The 21,197-nt window shown below is 53.5% G+C and overlaps 1 protein-coding gene across 1 annotated transcript in view; it reads right to left on the bottom strand.

The window, feature by feature from the left end:
- Positions 1 to 9,860: 9,860 nt before the first annotated feature.
- Positions 9,861 to 21,197, bottom strand: part of STK35 (serine/threonine kinase 35) — a 64,914-nt gene continuing 53,577 nt past the window's right edge. Inside the window, exon 6 of the transcript XR_003967661.1 lies at positions 9,861 to 9,871. The gene's annotated coding sequence lies outside the window, so the exon portion shown is untranslated. The remainder of the gene's footprint in view (positions 9,872 to 21,197) is intronic.

Raw genomic sequence — 21,197 nt, 5'->3', positions numbered from 1 at the left:
ATCCCCCACCCCAACTCCCCACCAGAGAAATGCCAAGGATTAACAGCATTTGACTTTGTGTCATGCCCAACCGTAGTGTGGAGTGATAGAGGTCTTAATTAATTCCTGAATTTGAGCATCTGAGGGAGAAAGGGTGAGGCCAGACCAGAATGCATTGGCTCGAAGCTATTTTATTCTGACACCCTGAGACAGGAGGGACTCCTTATGGTCCACGTCACTCACTGGGCTCTCTCCACTGATATCTGGGGCAAAGCCAGCCCCTCATACAGGCTTATCATGCTTCCATTCTGTCTCGATGTTCTCTCCGTAGACACCTACTCAAGGAGAGATTGTAGAGGGTTTCATCTTCTTGCTTATGTGCAAGGAGCATGCATGAGTCAACACGCCGATTTGTACATATATCTGTGTGCAAACGCACACACATGAAACTCGACTTCACACAAGGATTTCATGCCCATTGTCTCCCTGGATTTTCCAGTGACACCAAAGTTCAGAGCTTCCGGGGAAGCATAGCGTTTCTAGACCTGGATATCGGATACGTGGGAATTTTGCCAAAATACTGTGAAATTCACTGAACCGTCTGGTTATGATTCGTGGTCGTACCTTAATTTTTATTTTTTAATTTATTTAAGTTTATTTATTTATTTTGAGAGAGGGAGGGAGAGAGGGAGAGAGAGAGAGAGAGGGAGAGAGAGAATCCAAAGCAGGGTTCACACTGTCAGTGTGGCCTGAACCCACCAACCCTGAGATCATGACCTGAGCAGAAATCAAGGCATGGATGCTTAACCCAAATCAAGGGATGGACGCTTAACCCAACTAAGCCACCCAGGCGCCCCAATTTTTATTTTTTAAATTTTTAATTGAAGTATAGTTGACATACAACATCATTTTAGTTCCAGGCGTACAACATAGTGAGTTGATGATTCTGTCCCTTACACCGTGCTCACCACGGTAAGTGTAGTTACCGTGGGTCACCATACACAATTGTGATGTTATTGACTGTATTCCCTATGCTGTACTTTTTCATCCCCTTAACTTCGTGTTTTTCAATCTGTGTTATATTGCAACTTAAAAAAAATGTGTTTCAAATGCTTCCCCAAGATCTAATCCCCACTACAGGGCTCATAGAAGGGTAGACACTGCTTGGCCTGATGGGAAGGCACTGCATTAAAGCTTCAGAAATTTCGGTTCTAGACCAGCCCGCACCTCATCTTAACCTGCCTCAATGTCCAATGCCTTCTTTCTTTCTTTTTTTTTTTTTTAATTTGAGAGAGAGAGAGAGAGAGAGAGAGAGAGAAAAAGAGAGAGAAAATCCCAAGCAGGCTCCATGCTCAGCAGGGAGACCAACACGGGGCTCGATCCCATGACCTTGGGATCTTGACCTGAGCTGAAATCAAGAGTCAGATGCTGCACCGAGAGCCACCCAGGTGCCCTCCAATGCCTTATTTCTGTAAGGAGAATGTTAATACTTTTCCTGCTAAGTCCATACGATTGTTTTGAGGACAAATGAGATTGTGGATGTGGAAGAACGTTAAAAACAGACGTGTGAGTTTTCTGCTCTCCACTTGAGCTCTCATAATTCTCCTTTTGTGGGGGGCGGGGGCAGTGGGAGGGGGTGAGGCGTTAGCTCAAAAGGGACTCAGGGATCCAATCCCTCCCAGGAGCAAACTCCAAAATCCTGTTTCTGATGAGGGCAGCAAGTGAAGGCGACATCGAGACAAAGCCAAGACGAATTATTGGCAGGGGTGGCCCGTCTTGACCCTCCGGGCATGCTCTCTGTGGAAGCTGACCGCTACCCTTGCCGACGTCGCGGGCCTTAGCCGCCTCCCTCTGCCATCTGTCAGGGCTGGGGCACCGCCACCGGGAGATGAGGCCAGGGTCTCCTCCTCTCTCTTCATTAGCAGCTCCTTCCAGAAGAAGTGGGCCAGCAACCTCTGCCCTGGGGCTGCAGGTTGGGGACAGCGGAAGATCAGCAGGGCCAGAGGACGAACTGTCAGGAGCCCAATTAGAAGTCTCTGGCGATCTGGGTCCTCAGTTCTCATGCCATCCGTGCCTCTGACGTTGTAAGATACGGTCCAAGTTCAAGACTGAAAGCAAAACACTGTGGCGTGGGATCAGGCCGGAGAGAGGGAGGCAGAGGGGCTGAGGGTGGGCTGAAGGCGGGGAAGGCTCAGCTCCAGATGCAGTGGATTCTGCAGAGTCCCCCCCCCCCAAAACACACACACACATCCAGCCCCACCTACTCTGCCCCACATACCACATCGCGCCTCAGACACCTGGTGCAAATCGGTTGTGGTTGTTGCTGATCGTGCATGGGGGGCGCCAGGCCCCTCACGGCTCTGTGGCCCTCTCCCTGGAGGAGGAGGCCAGATCCCCCCTTGGAGTTGAGTCCCCGGAGCCCGCAATGGTAACTGCATTTCACTTCCCTGTATAACCCCCCTCCCTTTCCTGTCTGGAACCACTCAGATCCTAGCCTCATGGCCTGCTTCTGCCGGATCCAACCTAAGACAGTGTGTCTTCCTTGCTGGAACGTACATTCTACGAGAGCAAGGGTGTCTGTTTGGCTTGGGGATGCAGATCCCCGGCGCATTGGGGCCCCTGCAGAAACATTTGTTGAACAGAGTGTTGATGCACGGGATGACAACTCCCAGGTGTCGGCAGAGTGCCCGCTGCCAACTCTGTGCCGGGCATCTGGAACATTCCGAGAACAGGACAGGCGTTAAGTCCTGCCCCCTGCTGCTCACAGTCTAGGGGGAGGAGAAAAATAGACTGGATGCGCAGAGGACCATGGGCACGGAAGAGGCCCGGAGTGGAGACACTGGGGTGATGGACAGGAGCGGGCCTGGCTTCATGAATGTGTCACCTGTGCGGTCATACAGGGCCCACGCTTAGGAGGGACCAAAACTTGGTTTCATGCTTTGCTGTTGCCATCTGGAAACTCTTTTTTTTTTTTTTTAAGTTTATATATATATTTTCAGAGAGAGAGAGAGAGAGTGCACAAGTGGGGAAGGGGCAGAGAGAGAGAGGGAGAGAGAGAGACAGAGAGACAGCATGAGTGGGGGAGGGGCAGAGCAAGGGACACAGAGTCTGAAGCAGGCTCCAGGCTCCGAGCCATCAGCACAGAGCCCGATGCAGGGCTCGAACTCATGAACTTCGAGATCATGACCTGAGCCGAAGTCGGACGCTTAACTGACTGAGCCACCCAGGCGCCCATGGAAACTCTTAATAAAGTTTCAGCACGGTCCCATGTTTCCATTTTGCACTGTGCCCATCCAGTACTTTCTGGTGTGAGATCCACACTGAGACCCGAGAGGCTGCATGGACGGAGGGGGAAGAAAAAGTACAGTGCTCCATGCAGGGCCCGTGGCACGTGCAAAGGCTCAGAGGTGGGAGAGATCCCAGAACATTCTGGAAACGGTAGTACTCTGGTCCCGCTGGAGTTTCGAGGGCAAAGGGGTGCCGGAGAGGGTGGCGGGGGCCAGGCTGTAAAGGGCTGTGCGGGTGTCCAGAGGCCGTATCAGGTGTTGCTTGCAGAGCAGGGGTGGGGAGGGTGCAGGGGCAAAACTGGAGGCAGAGAGCCCGGTCAGCTGCTTCCAAGAGTCCCGGGCAGACAGACAGGGAGAAGCTGGCAGATCTGAATGGCATTTAGGAAGTGGAAGCTGGTACTCAGTGACTGGATATGGAGAGCGAAATCGTGCCAAGTCCATGTTTACCCAACACCTTCAGATTGAGAACCCCGGGGAGGGGCTCCCATAGAGGCCTGGGCATCGCGCCCCTCCTGATGCTGGCTTGTGATGCGTCCCAGCTCCAGCTGCGGAGACGAAACCCCTGCAGGCGGGGCTTGGTTCCAGCCTCTCTTCTTGCAGCTCAAACATGCGCTCCAAATGAGCTTTCTGCCCAGAACTTTAATATGTTAAAAATGACCGTGGAGTCTGTGTCTGCCTCCCAGCACCTGATGCTGCAGGACCCACCCCCGGCCCCAACCGGGGTGTGAGAGAGGGAGAGAGAGGAGCGGATGGTACAAAGGGGACTGGCTTGACACCACTTGAGTCTTCAAGGTCAGATGATACCATTCTGGTGAATCCTGGAGTGTCAAAGCCAGAAGAAAAGTTAGCTGTAACCTCACCCAACCTCCTTCCCATGTATGGATGGAGAAGACCCCACAGGGAGGGAAGGAAGTGCTCAAGGCATCCTGGGCTCCTGACTTCTGTTCTGCTGCTAGTTCCATCCCCCCAGGCTGCCTCCCTGACCGTGACCCCTGGCCTCCCCTGCCCTAGACGATTTGGGAGGCACACAGCTCCAGGTCACAGGATGTCTCAAGGTGCTTTGGGCTTCCTAGAATAAAAACATTGACTCAAAATGCTTTCAACAGTAGTTCTCAAAGTGTGGTTCCTCAGACCAGCCAGCATCTGCATCACCTGGGAACTTGTTAGAAATGTAAGTTCTTGGGGGCCCCTGGGTGGCTCAGTGGTTGGGCATCTGGCTCTTGATCTCAGGGGTCTTGAGCTCAAGCCCTGTATGGTGCTGGGCATGGAACCTACTAAGAAGGAAGGAGAGAAAGAAAGAAAGAAAGAAAGAAAGAAAGAAAGAAGAAAGAAGAAAGAAGAAGAAGAAAGAAAAAACAGAAGAAGAAAAAGAAAACAGAAAGAAAAGAAGAAGAAAGAAGAACTAAAGAAGCAGAAAACAAAGAAAAACGAAGAGAGACCCCCCAAGAGGCAAAAAAGAAAAAAGCAGGAAGTAAAAACGAACTCCCCCCACCTACCTCCCCCCTCCCCCCCCTTCCTTCCTCCCTCTCCCGAAAAGCCCTTCCTTCCCCCCTCTCCTCACTCCCCCCCCCTCCCTCTTCCCCCCCCTCCTCCTCCCCCCCCCCCCCTCCGTCTTTCCGCCTCCCTCCCCCAGACTACAGAAAGCAGCGAAAGAGAGAAAGAAATATAAATTCTTGGCTTTGCCTACTGAATCAGAAACTCTGAGAGCAGGGTCCAGCCACCTGTGTTTTAGCAGGTGACGTTAATGCCCACTGCGGTTTGAGAAGCAGTGACGTTTATCATCTCCCAAGAGGCCTCAGGGCTGCTGACGTCAGTGGCTTGACAGCTTTGTGAGGACCCTTGGACGCTGTCTGTCTTTCCAGGCCTTCATCCGTAGTGCACAGGGCTCTGTCTTCAGGCTCGGCTCTCCCCACGCACTGGGTGGCTGCCTCCATTGACAGCTTCACCGTCACATCAGGAGGCAGAGGAGGATGCCACACGTCTCTCTTAATCCACGAGGAAACCAGACCCCCCCCCCCCGACATGGCATCGGCCACAGGGGGCCGTGTGCCCTTCCCAAAGCAATCACTGGTCGGGGGGGGCGGGGAAAAGAGAGCGATTATGATCGATGGGGAGTCATCTCCAGCTTCCGACGGGAAAGACAGCAGAGCGACAGAGAGCTCAGGTTTTCCAGCCCCTCCACCCTTCAACCCTGGCCCTGCCATTCGCTCATTTCGTGACCTTGGTCAAGTTCCTTAACCTCTCTGTGCCTCCGTTTTCTCATCTGCAAAACGGACGGAATACTAACACCTATTTTACAGAATTGTTCGGACTAAGCGGATTCAGATGTGTACAGCACAATTCATTAAATAAATAGCATACGCCCTGCTCTTTATCTTGATTTTTAAATTTCTTTTGCCTTTTTATAATTTCCCTGGAGAGCTTGGGGATCATCCAACAATAGTACAGAGAGCACACTCTCATTCCCTATCTATCATCTATCTATCTATTTTGGTTGTAGAATATTCCATCGCATGAGTGTACATGATTTGCTCAGCAGTTCGGTTATTTTAATTTCTTTGCTCGTACAAACAATGCTGCGATGGATAAACTTGTAGATATGCTGTTTCAAGTGTGCGTGAGTACAAATGTAGGATCATATTTTAGAAATAAAAGGAAGGTTGAGGATTTGTGCATCTATGATTTTTTTTAAATGTTTAAATGTTTATTCATTTATTTTTGAGACAGAGACAGAACATGAGTGGGGAAGGGGGAGAGAGAGAGACAGACAGACAGACAGACAGACAGAATCCGAAGCAGGTTCCAGGCTCTGAGCTGTCAGCACAGAGGCAGACGCAGGGCTTGAACCCTCGACCGGTGAGATCATGACCTGAGCCGAAGTCGGACGCTTAACCGACTGAGCCGTCCAGGCGCCCCTGGGCATCTACGATTTTGACACATACTGCCCCCTGGCCCTCCCTAGCCATGATATGGGGCCTGCTTCCCCACGGGCTCACCACCCAGAAAGTCACCATTGCTCAACCCCTCCCACCCTGTGTCAGTCCACGTGCGTGGTCGCTCTCCTTGGCCCCGGAAGAAATAGACTCGGAGAGGCAACATGACTTTCCCTAAGGTCGCCCGTGAGCTGGGAGAGGAGCCCAAACCTGGTAAAGCCCTCCACTGTTTTCAGAGCACTTCCCCTCCGGTAGTAGATGACCCCTTGGGTGCCGGCTCCCACCAGGCTTCCACCCCCAGCAGCCAGCACCTGTCTCTTTCAGAGGAGCGCACCTGGCCCGCATTTATGGAGAGCAGGAAGTGCCTGGAAAAGCACTGGCAGCGTCCTCCTGAGGGCAGTGGTCTTCCTCCGATCACCGATGAGCACAGGAGTACAAATACCCCAGCATCGCTGCTCCCCCAATGCGACAACTCTGAGACGTGCCCTACGCTCTTTGCCGAGCACTGTTGCAGGATCGACCGGAAGTGGGACTTTAAGATGATGCCCCTGGCGTGGCTTCTGTCCCTCTCCTGCTCGATTTCCCACCGGCTCTCCTGGGAAGAAGGCTCTACAACAAGGTATATTCTATTCTGTATCATTATAATACGTGGGATTGCCACGAAACCTTGGTTTCGTAATTTCGCGTAATTCGTTCCGGAAACATGCTTGTAATCCAAAGCACTTGTGTTATCAAAGCGGATTCCCCCGTAAGAAATGACGGAACCTCAGATGATTCGTTCCACAACCCCAAAATATTCAGGTAGAAATGATTCTAATAGTGTAATATAATACAAAATAATAAAGGAAATACAAAACGAAAAGTAAATTAACCTGCATTTGACCCTTGAAACCTTTGCGGCTGGTGTGAGGGAGAAAAGAGAGAGGAGGGTTATTGGGTAGGACAACTTTCACGATCACTAATGGAATCACTGCTATTTATTGGCTCAATGGAATCTTTTTCTTTTTGGGCAACTTTAACCAGGCACTTATCCAATGACCTAGAATGAGTCAAAGCATTCCTAAGCTTACTCTCTTGTGGAAAAGCAAAGGCGCTTTGAAGTGGCAAAAAATACATTAGAGCTAGTTGTGGGCAACTTCCGGTGTTTTGAAAATCATTGATTTCTGCCAAACATCTTGGCCTGAGACCAAACCTGAGCAGGGGAGACGATCACCCACAATTCGGCAGAGAGAGAGAGAGGGAGGGAGGGAGAAAGAGGGAGAAGAATCGTTGGCTCAGTTGTGATCATGTGATACCCGGTATCCGTACTACTCGTATGGCTAGACGTTGCTCGTTTATCAAGTTAGAATTTTCTGGAAATGTTCGCTCGTCTTGTGAAACTCTCGCAGCACAAGTCACTTGCCCTCCAAGGATCTGCCGTAAATGGAATTCTTTCCTTACTTTCACGGGAATCCTTGTCTCGGGGTCAACTTCTGCGAACCCGAACCTCGGGCACCTTCCGTGGTCTCCTTCGTGCTTCCCTGACATTGTACCCATTACACAGAAGAGAAAACAGGTTGGGGAAGTGAACAGAGCTGTCAAGCAGGGCCGGTGGGACTAGAACCCAGGACTCCTAGCTCCTCATCCGTGGTCCTTCAAAAGGACTGAAGGCCAGCCCTGCCTGAGAGTGGGATTTGTTCCTTCCTCTCTTCTTACCTCCTGAACACAGCGAATCTTCTCCACGCACCTGAGCCTTACAGGTGCCTCTCTCCATACGGCGCGTCTGGGTCTCTGGGCCTCTGCCTCCTCTGGTCTCCGAAGCGATTATGCTGTCTGACGCGAAAATCAGTTCCATATTTCATGTTGGTCACATCCTAAATGCTGAGTTTGACTATGACCGCAGCGAGCAGACCACAATATATTTATTTAACAGACCTTGAGTTAGGACCTCTCGCATACATTTGCATGCTATTTGCATCTATTTGATTAAACTAGAGAAAAAAAAAAAATCAACAGATGCAGCCCTGAAGTCAGGCCAGCGGGAAAGGACCGGAAGAACACCAAGCTTCATCCTGCCCCAGGATCTGCACTCAGTCAGTGGCTGAGAAAACCCTCCCCTGTGTTCTTCCACAGGGCTGCCCTGGGCCAGAGCTGAGGCTCCTATGTGAGTCTCGCTTTGCCCCAGAACTCACCATACCCAGGACTGGGGGGATGTCCTTCTGGGGCCAAATCCCCCCCTCCCACATGGACCAGACCATGCTTCATGAAGGCCACTCTCACCTCTGTCTGGTCACTGCTGGATTCCCAGAGGCTGTTATATGAATGAATGAATGAATGAATAAGTGAATGCACATGGTCTGGTTTATCTTTCTGAAGGACAGATCTGCTGCGATCCCTCTCTTGTTGAGAAACTCTCGGAGGCCCCTTATGAACTGCAGGATGAAGTCCAGAGCTTCCTCCCAGCATTCAAAGCCGGTTGCGTCTTATTCCAAACCTTCGAGAGAGTAGAGACGCGTACCATAGCAGGCCTGTGATAATGATCCTGAAACTTGGCCTGGAGCGGTAATAGAAGTGAGTGAGCTCTCCCCGCACCCTTGGTTAGAACACCCTGAGGTCCAGGCCTGGGCAAATGCCAGGGTAGGGAGGGAAGGCTCGGAAATGACACAGAGACCCGCCTGGCAGGGGACAAGCGGGCAGGAGGGCCCTGGTTGGTATCCGCAAGGATGTAGACTCAGGGTTAGGCTCAGGTCGGTGGCAAGACCCTGCCTGCACTCCCCCGATCTGTCCAGGAGGGGGCGGCAGCGTCCCTGGTTACAGGGACCTGAGCATCTCCCAAGTTTCTGGGGCAGGATGAGTCTGGGAGTGTCTGAATGCGTGAGCCACGTGTGGATGGGCGTGTGTGTTTGTTAAGAGCGGGAGAGGGTCTGGGCGTGTGACTGAGTGCCCGGAGTGAGAATGTGTGTGTCTTATATAGTGCATTTATTCATTTGCCTCTCTCACTCCTTCTCAAGTATTTGTGTCAACCCTGCACCCAGCCCCGCTCTAGATGCTGAGGACACAGCAGTGAGCCGGACGGATATGGTCCCTGCTCCCATGAGATCAGGCTGGGTAGAGGGGAGACAAATCAAAAAAGGCAAATAACTAGAGTGACGTCAGAGGGCGATAAAGGTCTCGGGTGAAGGGTAGGGATGCGTTTGGACCAGGAGGTCAGAGGGCGCCCCTCCAAGGAGGTGGCGTTGGAGCTGAGACCAGAAGGACGAGGAGGAATCGGGTCGAGCAAAGCTGTGAGAGACGGTTCCCAGCAGAGGGAGCCAAGAGGGCCCAAGGGCTGGCTGGTATGAGTCTGAGTTTGAAGAGTTTGGATTGTAGTCTAACATAGAAAGTCCTCAGAGTTCAAAACAGGAGTGATATGATGTTTGGGTTACAGTTTTTAAAACTCTCTGGCCAGTGAGTGGAAGATGATTTGGAACTGAGCAGGGTAGACAGTAAAGAGGCTACTGCAATAGTCCAGGCAAGAGCTACAGCGGCTGGGCCCCTGGACCGCGGTGGAGCTGACCAGAAGGACACAGACCCACGCACTTTGGATGGGGTGCTCGCTGACTGTGGGGCAAGAGGAGGAAGCAGGGGCACCCCTGGGCTCTCGGCCTGGACTGGCCCGGACCCCTGAGTGGGGGGCAGCTGTGGCAGGGGCAGCTTTGCATTTTATTTTATTTCATTTCATTTCATTTCATTTCATTTCATTTCATTTCATTTCATTTTATTTTATTTTATTTTATTTTTAAATATAAGTTACTGTCACATTGGTTTCCATACAGTAGCTTTGCATTTTAAAGGTTTGCTTCTGGGGCGCCTGGGTGGCTCCGTCGGTTAAGCGTCTGACTCCGGCTCAGGTCATGATCTCGCGGTTCGTGAGTTCGAGCCCCGCGTCGGGCTCTGTGCTGACAGCTCAGAGGCTGGAGCCTGCTTCAGATTCTGTATCCCCTCTCTCTCTGTCCCTCCACCGTGCTCTCTCTCTCTCTCTCTCAAAAATAAATACACATTTAAAAATTAAAAATAAATAAATAAAGGCGTGTTTCTGCCTGGGGTCTCGCTCCCTGGCTCCTCTGACCAGCTCAGACCTCCAGGGGCCGGTCCCTCCTCCAGGCCCTCCTCCCGCCTCTGCCTCTGCGAGAGAGACTTCCTGGGGCTGGAGGTTCGGGGCTGGAACATTCTGCTTGGATCCTGCTGGGGGTCATCAGCTCCAGGCAGCTCCCCCCTCCCAGTATTTCCGGCTCCTTCAGTCCCTCCTGGGGTGGGGGGACAACACGGGCCTTGGAGACAGACTCACGAGACTTGACTCTCGGAACCCCCGGCCCGGTGTCGTGGGGAAGCCCGGGCCCCACGGCGAGCCGCTCGGCCCAAGTCACCGCTAACACCCCACGCGCGGGTGGAGAAGGCAGATTCCAGCCCCAGCCCCCAAACTCCCCCAGCTAACACCGTCAGGAGGGGGGACGCTGGTCTCCGCCGCATCCTGGCTACCTCCCACACGCCTGCACGCAGTGAGTGTTGCTGTTTTAAGTCACCGCGGTCGCGCGGCAACAGGTTGCTGAGACGAGTAACCTTGTGTCCCGGCTCAGCCCACCTCTGCCACCAAAGCTTCGCTGAAACCCCGTCTTGGCCTCTGGCCCTTCTGCCCCTTCCCCTCCTCGGGCCACAGTCCAGGGGCTGTCCGCTGACCCGCTCCCGGGCAAGACACATGGCCGGGCTGGGTCTCGCTTTCCTTGCCTGTACAGAAGGGATGACAGTCCCTATTTGCCGAGGGTCTTGGCAGGATGAAAGGTAGTAAGGACTCCACGGTCGTACCTGGGTGCTTCTAGGAGATGCTAGAAGGCTGGGGGCGGGGAGGACCTCACGGAAATACCCCTGCAGGGGGGAAGCCTGGCTTCGGAGCCTCCGAGGACACGCTGCCGGCCTCGTCCCACACCCCGGGGGCCGAGCTGGTCTGGGCTGGTGACGTGGGCCACAGCCAGAACCCCTTGCCACCCACGGTGTGTGAACGGTGCCTGTTGCTAGGCAACAAGCCTCAGTTCCGGCCCTGAGTCCCAAGGTCAGCCGCCCACCAGCTGGCCTGCTATTTCTGGGCCGTGGGGGCTGCCAGGGGCCTTCCAGATTTCTCTCCTCCATCGGCCGGGAGGGAGGAGGGGGCAGGCTGTGCTTTGGGGACTCCGTAAAGCCGTCATGCCCCTGGAGAGGCAGACCCGGGAGAGGCGGGGATGAGGACTCCCAGTCTGCCATCGGGTTTGGGGACCAGTGAAAGGAGGGGGCTGGGGGCTTGCCAAGGCACAGAGCGAGGCAGCAAGGGGGCCCAGGCCCTGGAAACCCAGGTCTACCTTCTACTTCCCATCCTTACTGCAGAGATGATACAGATGGGACAGAGAGGTCAGAGGACCGACCCAAGACCGCACAGCAAACAAGGGGCAAAGTGAGAATTCCAGTCCCATGTTTCTCTTCCGAGGCATCGTTTCTGCTGCTTCTGTTTTGCAGGCGGGTCTCCTTAGAGCCTCAGGTGTCTGCACGGCGGCGTCTCCGGGGCCTCGGAGGGGAGGCCGCAGAGCAGCTGGGCTCACCAGTGGGACTCTGAGACTCCCCCTGCCCCTTTCATCCATTTTATTTGGCTCTTGCGCGGAACAAAGGGAGCCTAAACCGTTTCGGAAAAATCCCTGACCCCTTCCAGCACCTCAATCACATCAGCAAGAAAGCCGAGGCCCAGAGAGGGGAAGGGGCTCACTCCGGGAGCCCAGCAAGGGCAGGGTTCCTGCCCCCCAGCCAGAAGGCCGGCCCCAGGGGGGCAGAGACTAGGTCCACCTCGCCTCTGTCTCTGTCCCCACACACAGCGCCGGGCGACGGCATCAGGAATGATGATGTCGGGTCCTCACAACATCCCCAAAGGGGGCATCTATCGGTTTTGGCCCAGTACCTGTCCCCCCTCCCTAACAGTGCCCCTATCCCCTCTGGGGGATTACCTTTCCCACAACACATGGAGTCTTAGTCATGTGACAGATCCCTCAGGATGACTTTTGCAGTTCTCGTCTCCCACTGCAGCACGCAGAATATAATGATGATGATAATAATAATAATAATAATACGAATTAACTTATCAAGGACCTTCTGAATGCCAGGTGCTGTTCTCAGGGCTTGACATGCATCAGGTCATTGCATCTTTGCAGTTAACCCAGCTCGTTTCCGGAGGGCCAAAGCAAGTTCAAAGACTAACATGCTCCTGGGGAGCAGACTGGGATTTGAGCGGAGGGAGGCTGGCTCCGGGGGCCTCATGCTTTATCTCTGCCCCGTGGCTGTCTTTTCCTTGGGCTTCTCACTATGACGCTACAGCCCAGGCCCAACACGTGACCTCCTTCCGCCCTATGGGATTGTGACTCTGAGGATGGGGGGGATGCAGGGGTGGAGGGACGGTGGACCTGCTCATGCTGTACTCAGGGCCCTGACAAATCTTCTAGCAACCGTTCCGGTTCCTGCTCAGACCAAGCCTGGTTCTCCGGGCTTCCCCTCAATTCTGTAATCTCCCAGTGAATTCTCCTTCTACCCCCGAACCAAAGGACCTACCAGATACGGGACCAACAGCTGATGTAGCAGTGAGCTGCTGCTGTGGAACAAAACAGCCCCTAAAAAATCAGTGGATGCAACAGCCGGCAATTATTTCTCACAATCCTATAGGTTATTGGGAAGTTCTTCTGGTCTGGACCAGCTCATCTGGGACTAGATGGTTCGCTTGGTCCCCTGCACCTGCCTGGCAGTTGACGGGCTGGTTGGTCTGGGGGCTCGAGGCTGGGACAGCTCATGTGTCTCGTGCGGCCTCCCATCCTCCAGCAGGGCTGGCTCAGGCTCGATCACGTGGTGGCCTTGGAGTTCTAAAGAGGAGCGCGCGCTCTGCAAGCCTCTGCGTGTGTCACATTTGCTGTTGTTCCATTGGCCAAAGCAAGTGACAAGGCCATGCCCGGAGTCAGGCGAGGGAGGACTGCAAAAGGGCACGGACGGGAGGGCGGGGATATGTGTGTGGCCATTTGCACCATCTACCAGTGGCGGGAATGCTCCTCAGAGGCGGGTGCTGTGACTGTGACGATCGCTTTTGCACAGACGAGGCACTGAGGGCAGAGGGGACCGTGGCTGTCCCGGGGGCACACCGTGGGGTAGCGGCAGAGGCGGGATTTTCCAGACCCTCTGGAATCCCTCACCTCAGCCTCCCTGGTGAAGGCAGGGGCCAGGTTTACCTCCCTGATGTGAAACAAGCTGATTTAATAATCCTTCTCGCAGTAAGGAAAAGCTACAGTGAAACATTTGTTGTGTAAAATTAGCGGGTCCCATTTCCCGTGTGGAGTGCTGACCTGGGATAATTGCCTTTATGCACAGAAAAATAAGAAAGGAACCTGAAAGCGCTTTCCAGAGCCCAGAAAGGTCGCCTTCTTTAAGAAAATCAATTACCTATTCCCACTTCAGAGAAAACACTTCACACACACATTTTACATTCTAAGTAGAATTCAGCGCTCCCGGCTGAAATCTACCTGAAAATTCTTTTCAGGGACCGAGCGGCCAGACAGAGGACCCCAATTACCTTGGCTATCGACGTTTCAGGTGGCAAAACGCAGTGGCCGTCTCCATAATGAACTGCTTTTTTCATCCAGAAGAAAACCCCGAAGTGTAAAAGAAGCCTTGGGTTGGGATCCTCCGCCCTCCGCCCGGTCTGCTATCGACCAGGGTTTTCTGTCCCCCTTCCCCCTCCCAGAAACACTCAACCGTCTCCTGTAACAGGCTCGGAAGAAACTGCCTTCTTCTGCGTCTGCACAAGCTCTGACATCGCACAGACCTGCGTTTAAGCCTCGTCTGCCGCTTTCTAATGATGCGAAATTGGCTAATGCCTCCACTGCTCCGGACCTTGGTTTTTCTCATCTGTAAAATGGGCGCAGTCACAGCGCGTCACAGAGTCGGGCACAGCGGTGGGTGTCGTGAGGAGCCATTCCAGGTGGCGGCACTTTGTACAAGGGCAAGGGCAAGGCAGTGGATGCTCGTCAAGCACTTTTCATGTTCCTCGAGTCTTAGCCCCTCCCCAGTCCCGGCTGGCGGACAGTGGAGGGTAAGGTTAGGCTCTGGAGTAGGACTGCCCGCTTCAGAGCCCGCTCACCAGCCAGCGGACTTGAGAGGCAAGCCGGCTCACTTATTTGTGCCTTGGTTTTGTCATCTGTATAACGGGGCCATCCACAAGGTACCTCCTTCCAAGAGTAGATGCAAGGGAGGGGCAGGGTCCTCACCCACCCAGGGATGGGAAGAAGAGTGTGGGTGTGCGTGGGAGAGCAGGTAAGCTCTTTGGAGGTGCCCTTGAGTGGGTGGGTGGGGCTAGGGGAACACCAGGGTGCAGGGCGAGGTGCTGGGCAGGTGGCTGTGGCATTGGTACACAGAAGGCGCACGGAGGTTTCACTAGCCCTGTAATGAGATGGGGGGAGCTCTCTCAGAGCAAAGGGCTGTGAGTGGCCGGAGGGAGAGTATGCAAGCCCTGGCCTGGGCCACAGCCTCCCAGGAGAGGAAACCTGTTCCGGGGGGTGGGGAACAGAGACCACTCTGCGCCACCCTGCCCCGGGGTTCGTGTCCTCCCCTCTCATGGAGCCCCCGTTTCTCTATCTTTACAATGAGGTCAGCACACAGCTTTCAGGGCACTGTGGCCCTCTGAGATGTTTCCGTAGGTAAGGGCATGCCCGGGAGCGGGGACGAGGTGCCAATAGATGTCATTAGTGCACCTTGTCACCGTCTCGTCTCATCCGCTGATCCCGGGGGCCCTGCTTTCAGGATCGCCCCCGACTCTGACCACTTCTTGGATCTCCTGGGTCCCCCGGCTGCTTCCCCGCCCCCTCCCCGCCGGCCTCTCACCCAAATCTATTACCAGCGTGGAAGCTGAGAGACCCTTTGAAAATGGAAACCGGGTCCTGTCACCTGGCTCAGAGCCCTCCAGAGTCTCCCCGTACCACTGGGAGGAAAAGCCAAAGACCTTGCAATGACCGACAACACGCCTTGCGTGGTCTGTCGCGTCCCACCTCATTCCCACACCTGCTTATTCTGCTGCAGCCCCCCCAGCTCCCGCCCCACCTGGACCCGCCACTCAGGGCCTTTGCACTTGCCGCACCCCTCCCCAGCTGTGGCCTGGCTCACCCCTTCCTTCAGGTAGGCCTTGCCCACCCCCCCCATCCCCTCTGCGGGGAAGCCTGCCCTGCTAGCCCCATGCTTTCTGTCCCGTTGCTCTGATTTCTCTCCTCTTTCTTTTTTTTAACTTTTGAAAATCTTTATTTTTGAGAGACAGAGAGAGAGAGCACGAGCAGGGGAGGGGCAGAGGGAGGCCCAGAACCTGAAACAGGCTCCAGGCTCTGAGCTGTCAGCACAGAGGCCGACGTGGGACTTGAACTCACGTGAGATCACGACCTGAGCTGCAGTCAGTCGCTTAACCGACTGAGCCCCCCAGGCGCCCCTGATTTCTCGCCTTTAAAGCGCTTACCGCTCGCTGCATGCTTTTGTTTGTCTCTGTTTCCCTGCTCTGGGCTGTTAAGTGCCGGGAAAGCAGACGCTGAGGGCATGGATGGTTCTGGATCCCCAGCACCTGGTCTGGGCCCGGCCGACTGGCCCCTCTGTGACTGGGACCATACCAGTAGCTCTCACTCGCTGACCTCTGAGGGGGACCTGTAACTCTGTGAGGTCCGTTACCCGCACAACTTCCTGGTAAAAGAGGACGCCGAGGCCCGCAGGGCCACCTGACCTGACCTGGGTCACTCTGTGGGGAAGAAGAGGCCTGGGGCGCTGGGTTGCGCCCCTTGAGGCAGCTCAGGCCTGAGTCCCAGTGCAGGAAACGTCAGCGGGCACTTGGGCTGCGTTCCAAGCGAGCACATGGAACCCGGGGCGTGTGTGGGCAGGTGGACAGGTGAGCTGGGTCTTACAGGGTCATCAGTGTCCAGGTGGGGCACACCGGGACCCGAGCTCCTCCCGCGCCCCAGGCATCCGTGCAGGCTCTTTTCAGAGCCAGTGGGCAGGCTGAATGGGCGGTGGGTCCTGTCGGGGCGATTAGAGGGCACAAAGCTGAAGGGTTGGCAGCTTGGGACGTGGCCTGGGAAGCTTCTCTGGGCAGACACAGAATAAAGGCCCTGCCTGCCCCCGTCACCCCTGCCCAGTGCCAGATTATGTAATGTGTTGATGCTGCGAGTGGCATCCACCCAACCCTCTGAGAACTCTGCCCACACCCCAGGAAATGAGTCTCAAGAGACTGACCCAGATGGCTCCCGGCTCACCATCCCCCAGCCCGTCCAGCACACGCACACGCGCGCACACACCGCCGTCCGGAGGAGAGGGGAAACCTGGCCTCAGACGCGGTCGCTCGAGAAACCTGTACTGAGCACCTGTCGTGACAGCAGGCCTTCTCCGGGTGCGGGGAGTACAGGAGTGAACACGACAGACCAAAATGGCTCCCCTCGGGCAACGGGCACTCTAGCAGGGAGACGGCATGACAAACCCCTGGCAGGGTGAGGTGGTGACAGGTGCTCAGGAGAAATATACAAAGAAAGCCAGCAAGAGGGACCAGAGGGGAGGGAGGGAGCTGAGTGGATATCGGCTACGGGAGGGGGAGAATTTCAGGAGAACGAGGAGGTGCAAAGGCCCTGGGGCAGGGGTGTGTGGCTGGGATGTGTGTTCTCAAAACTGATGCAGAAGTGTGGGGGACTGGCGCAGCATGAGGGAGGTGAGGAGAGCACTTGGGGCAGGATGGGGACGGGAGCCGACCAAAAGCCTGTCAGTGCCTGTGTGCTGTAGAGAGGACTTTGGTTGTCACCTTCCATGAGACGGAAGCCATCTGGATAGGTTTTAGTGAATGGATCTTGGGGTAAACATAGTCCTGGAAGCAGACGTAATGTCACTCATGTACAAACACAGCTGGTGGCCTGGTACCTCTTGAGGACACCGCAGCCTGCCCTTGTACTGCCCGCCCCTCCCTCCCCCCCAACTCACCCACGCTTTATTCTGAGCTCCAGGGAGCTCTCACAGGGAAGAACCCGGCAGGAGGGGATAACCGTCTTGTCCCGCTATCGTGGCCTGATAGGACCCATCAGGGCTGTGGCTGCTATGAGGAGAAAGGGGCCTCCAGGAGGGTGGTAAGTCGGGAGAGGCCCAGGTATGGCCTGGTGCTCAAAGGTCTGAGCCCTAAGCTGTCTCTCCAGCTGGCAAGACCCTCTGGGCTACCTACCCTCACCGGTTCTCCTCCCTTTTTTAAAAAAAGTTTATTTATTTTGAGAGAAAGATTTCGCGCATGCACGAGCAGGGGAGGAGAAGGGAGAGAGGGAGAGAGAGAATCCCAAGCAGGCTCCGTGCTGTCGGCCGAGAGCCTGACCTGGGGCTCGATCTCACAAACCACGATCTCCTGACCTGAGCCGAAATCAAGAGTCAGACGCTTAACCCACTGAGCCACCCAGGAGCCCCTCTCCTCCCTTTTTTTTAAAAATGTTTATTCATTTTTGAGACACGGAGAGAGACAGAGAGTGAGCGGGGAGGGACAGAGAGAGAGAGGGAGACACAGAATCCGAAGCAGGCTCCAGGCTCCGAGCTGTCCGCACAGAGCCCGACGCGGGGCTCGAACCCATGAACCAGGAGGTCATGGCTGGAGCCAAAGTCTGAGCCCCCCCAGGCACCCCCCTTTTATCCCTCCTATTTTAAACTGTAGTGTTTTCATACCGACAGAAGAGTTTATTAAAAGGCTCGTACAACGAACACCCACACACCCTTGACCCCAGTTGTTTGCACGTGGCCCCATAGGCTCTCCCTCTCCTTCACCCTCCCTTTCTCTGTCTCTGCAGGGGTCAAAGAGAGAGGTACAGCTATCATAGCATTTCATCCCTAGATGCCTCGGCACGTACCCGTTTACCACCTAAAAATAAGGCCATTCTTCTATACAACGAAAACACCGAAATAACCAAAACGTTGACCATTGTCCCAATACGATCGTCACACTCAGTATGCAGTCTGTCATCAGACAGCCCGTATCCGGAGTTCTCCAAATGGCTCGACGATGTCCTCTAGAGCTGTTTTTCAATCTAGGATTCCATCCAGGAGCAGACCCTTCATTTGCTGGTTACATTCTTTTAGTGTCAGATCAAGAATGAATAGTGCCCACTGTACTGCCCACACCGCCTTTTTTTTTCTTTTTTTTTTCTTTCGTGACACGGACATTTTTTAAGAGACAGCCCAGTTGTCTTGAATGACCCTCCATTTGGGCGTATCTGATTGTTTCCTCGTGATTAGGTTCGGGCGGAACATTTGGGGCAATAACACAGAGGTGAGGTCACAGCACGCCCCCCCCTCCCGCCCCCGCCCCCTAGGCCAGGGCGTTACATAAGGAGGCATCATGCCAGCTTGTCCTATCTTTAGTGTTGTTAAATGTGATCATTCGATTAAAGTGGTTCCAACAGATCTCTCCATTGTAAAGTTAATCTTTCCCTTTGTAAATAAGAATCCGTCTGTGTAATGAATTATGATGTCTGAGACTGTGTGAATGTCCTGTGCGAATTCCCCCACAAATTTTCACACCGTGATTTTTAGCAGCTACTGAGACCTTGCCTGAATCCATGAGGGCCTTGGGGGGGGGGCTGCAATGTGGAGAATTTTCTAGTTCTATTAACCTTTCTATATTGTTCGGTAAAGGAAAGTCTTCCCCCACCTTCTTGTAGTATTACGATGCACTTAATAGATTCTTTTTTTTTTTAATTTTTTTTTAACGTTTATTTATTTTTGAGAAAGAGACAGAGCATGAACGGGTGAGGGGCAGAGAGAGAGAGAGAGACACAGAATCGGAAGCAGGCTCCAGGCTCTGAGCTGTCAGCCCAGAGCCTGACGCGGGGCTCGGACTCATGGACCGCGAGATCGTGACCTGAGCTGAAGTCGGACGCTTAACCGACTGAGCCACCCAGGCGCCCCAATAGATTCTTTTATCATCGTTACTATTCAATGGGTTTAAAAATCTGTGATGATCCCTGTTCTTTTTGATGTCCTGAGTTTGGCCGGTGGAAGTCCCTTCAAGCTGACTCTTTATGTCCCCCAACAATTTTTTTACGAACAACTTTATTGAGGCATAGCTGACATAGAATAGATTGCATGTATTTAAAGTGTACAATTAATACGTTTTGACATATGTCTACACCCATGAAATCATGACCGTGTTCAAGGGAGCGAACACTCCAAATGCTTCCTCGTGCCTTTCCGTCTTCATCTGGTCACCTTCCCCTCCAGCCCTTCACCGTCCCCAGGCCACCACTGATCTGCTTTCAGTCATGTCAATGAGCTTGCAGTTTCTAGAGCATTTTAGAAATGGAAGCACCCTTCTGTGCTCCTTCACGTTAGTTCCTTCCACTCAGTGTCATCGCCGGGCTCCTTCCCTGTTCCCGTGGGTCCCCAGACTTCATCCCTTGTGTGGCATCCGTTCCGTCGGATGGATATATCGCAATGTGCCCACGTGTCGCTATGGTGATCGACATTCTAGCGGTTTCCAGCTGGGGACTCTTACAAATAAAGCTGCTATGAACATTCGTGTAAATCTTTGCAAAAGCATATACTTCTCTTCCTCTTGCATAAACACCTAGGAGTGGGATGGCTTAATCATCTGGGAGGTGTGCATTTAATCTTGAAGAAACCATCAACGTGTTCCCAAGGTGGTCCTACCATTTCGTATTCCTGCCAAGCAGTGTCTGAGCTCTGGTTCCTGCATATATGTCCCCCCCTAGACTGTCGTGGTCAGCGTAAATGAACAGAATTGCAGCCATTCTATTCGGTGTGCAGTGACATCTCACTGCAGTGTTAAGTGTCACGTTCGCATGTTGAAAACTTGAAATACTCCAACTTCCCTCAGCGAGCAGGGATGTTGAGCGCCTTTTCACGCGCTATTCACCCTATGTTTGCTCTCGCTTGTTACACGCCTACTCAAATCTTTGGCCAGTTTTGTGCTGGGTTGCTTTCTTGTTCTTCGGTTGTGAGAGTTCTTTAAATATCCCGGATGCGAGTCCTTGATGACATCTGGGTAAAGACTTTCTCCCAGTTTGTGTGCTGTCTTCACGTTCTACGAAGTGTCCCTGGAGCTGCGGGAGTGTCACGTTTGGATGTAGTGCTTCTTCTTCTATGGATTGTGTTTTCAGTGGCAGATCTAAGAGATTCCTGCCCAACCACGGACCACAAAGATTTTCTCCTGCGTCGGTTAAGCGTCCGGCTCAGGGCATGATCTTGCTGTTGGTGAGTTCGAGCCCTGCATGGGGCTTTGCGCTGACAGCACAGAGCCTGCTTGGGATTCCGTCTCCTTCTCTCTCTCTGCCCCTCGCCTGCTTGTTCTCTATCTCTCTCTCTCTCAAAACAAATTTAAAAAAGGAAAAAAAAAAAGGCAGTACTTTCTCCACTGCATTGCCTTTGTAACTGTTGAAAATCAGTTGTCCGAATGTGTGAGTCTATTTTTTTTAAGTTTATTTATTTATTTTGAGAGAGAGAGAGAGAGAGAGAGAGCAGGGAGGGGGAGAGAAGGGGGTGGAGAGAGAATCCCAAGCAGGCTCCACACTGTCAGTGCAGAGCCTGACTCTGGGCTCGAACCCACAAACCATGAGATCATGACCTGAACTGAAATCAAGAGTCAGTCGCTTAACCCACAGAGCCACCCAGGCGCTCCTGTGTGGGTCTATTTTTGGACCCTGTTCTGTCTTGTGATCTATATGTCTGCATTTATGTCATACTGTTGTGATCACTATAACTTCATAATAATTCTTTTTTTTTTTTAATTTTTTTTAACTTTTTAAATTTATTTTTGAGACAGAGAGAGACAGAGCATGAACGGGGGAGGGGCAGAGAGAGAGGGAGACACAGAATCAGAAGCAGGCTCCAGGCTCTGAGCCATCAGCCCAGAGCCCGACGCGGGGCTCGAACTCACGGACCGCGAGATCGTGACCTGAGCCGAAGTCGGCCGCCTAACCGA

The sequence above is a fragment of the Lynx canadensis genome, chromosome A3, assembly GCF_007474595.2.
Source record: "Lynx canadensis isolate LIC74 chromosome A3, mLynCan4.pri.v2, whole genome shotgun sequence".
Classification (NCBI taxonomy): domain Eukaryota; kingdom Metazoa; phylum Chordata; class Mammalia; order Carnivora; family Felidae; genus Lynx; species Lynx canadensis.
The sequence above is the reverse complement of the archived record's forward strand: the minus strand, read 5'-3'. Positions and strand labels throughout refer to the sequence as shown.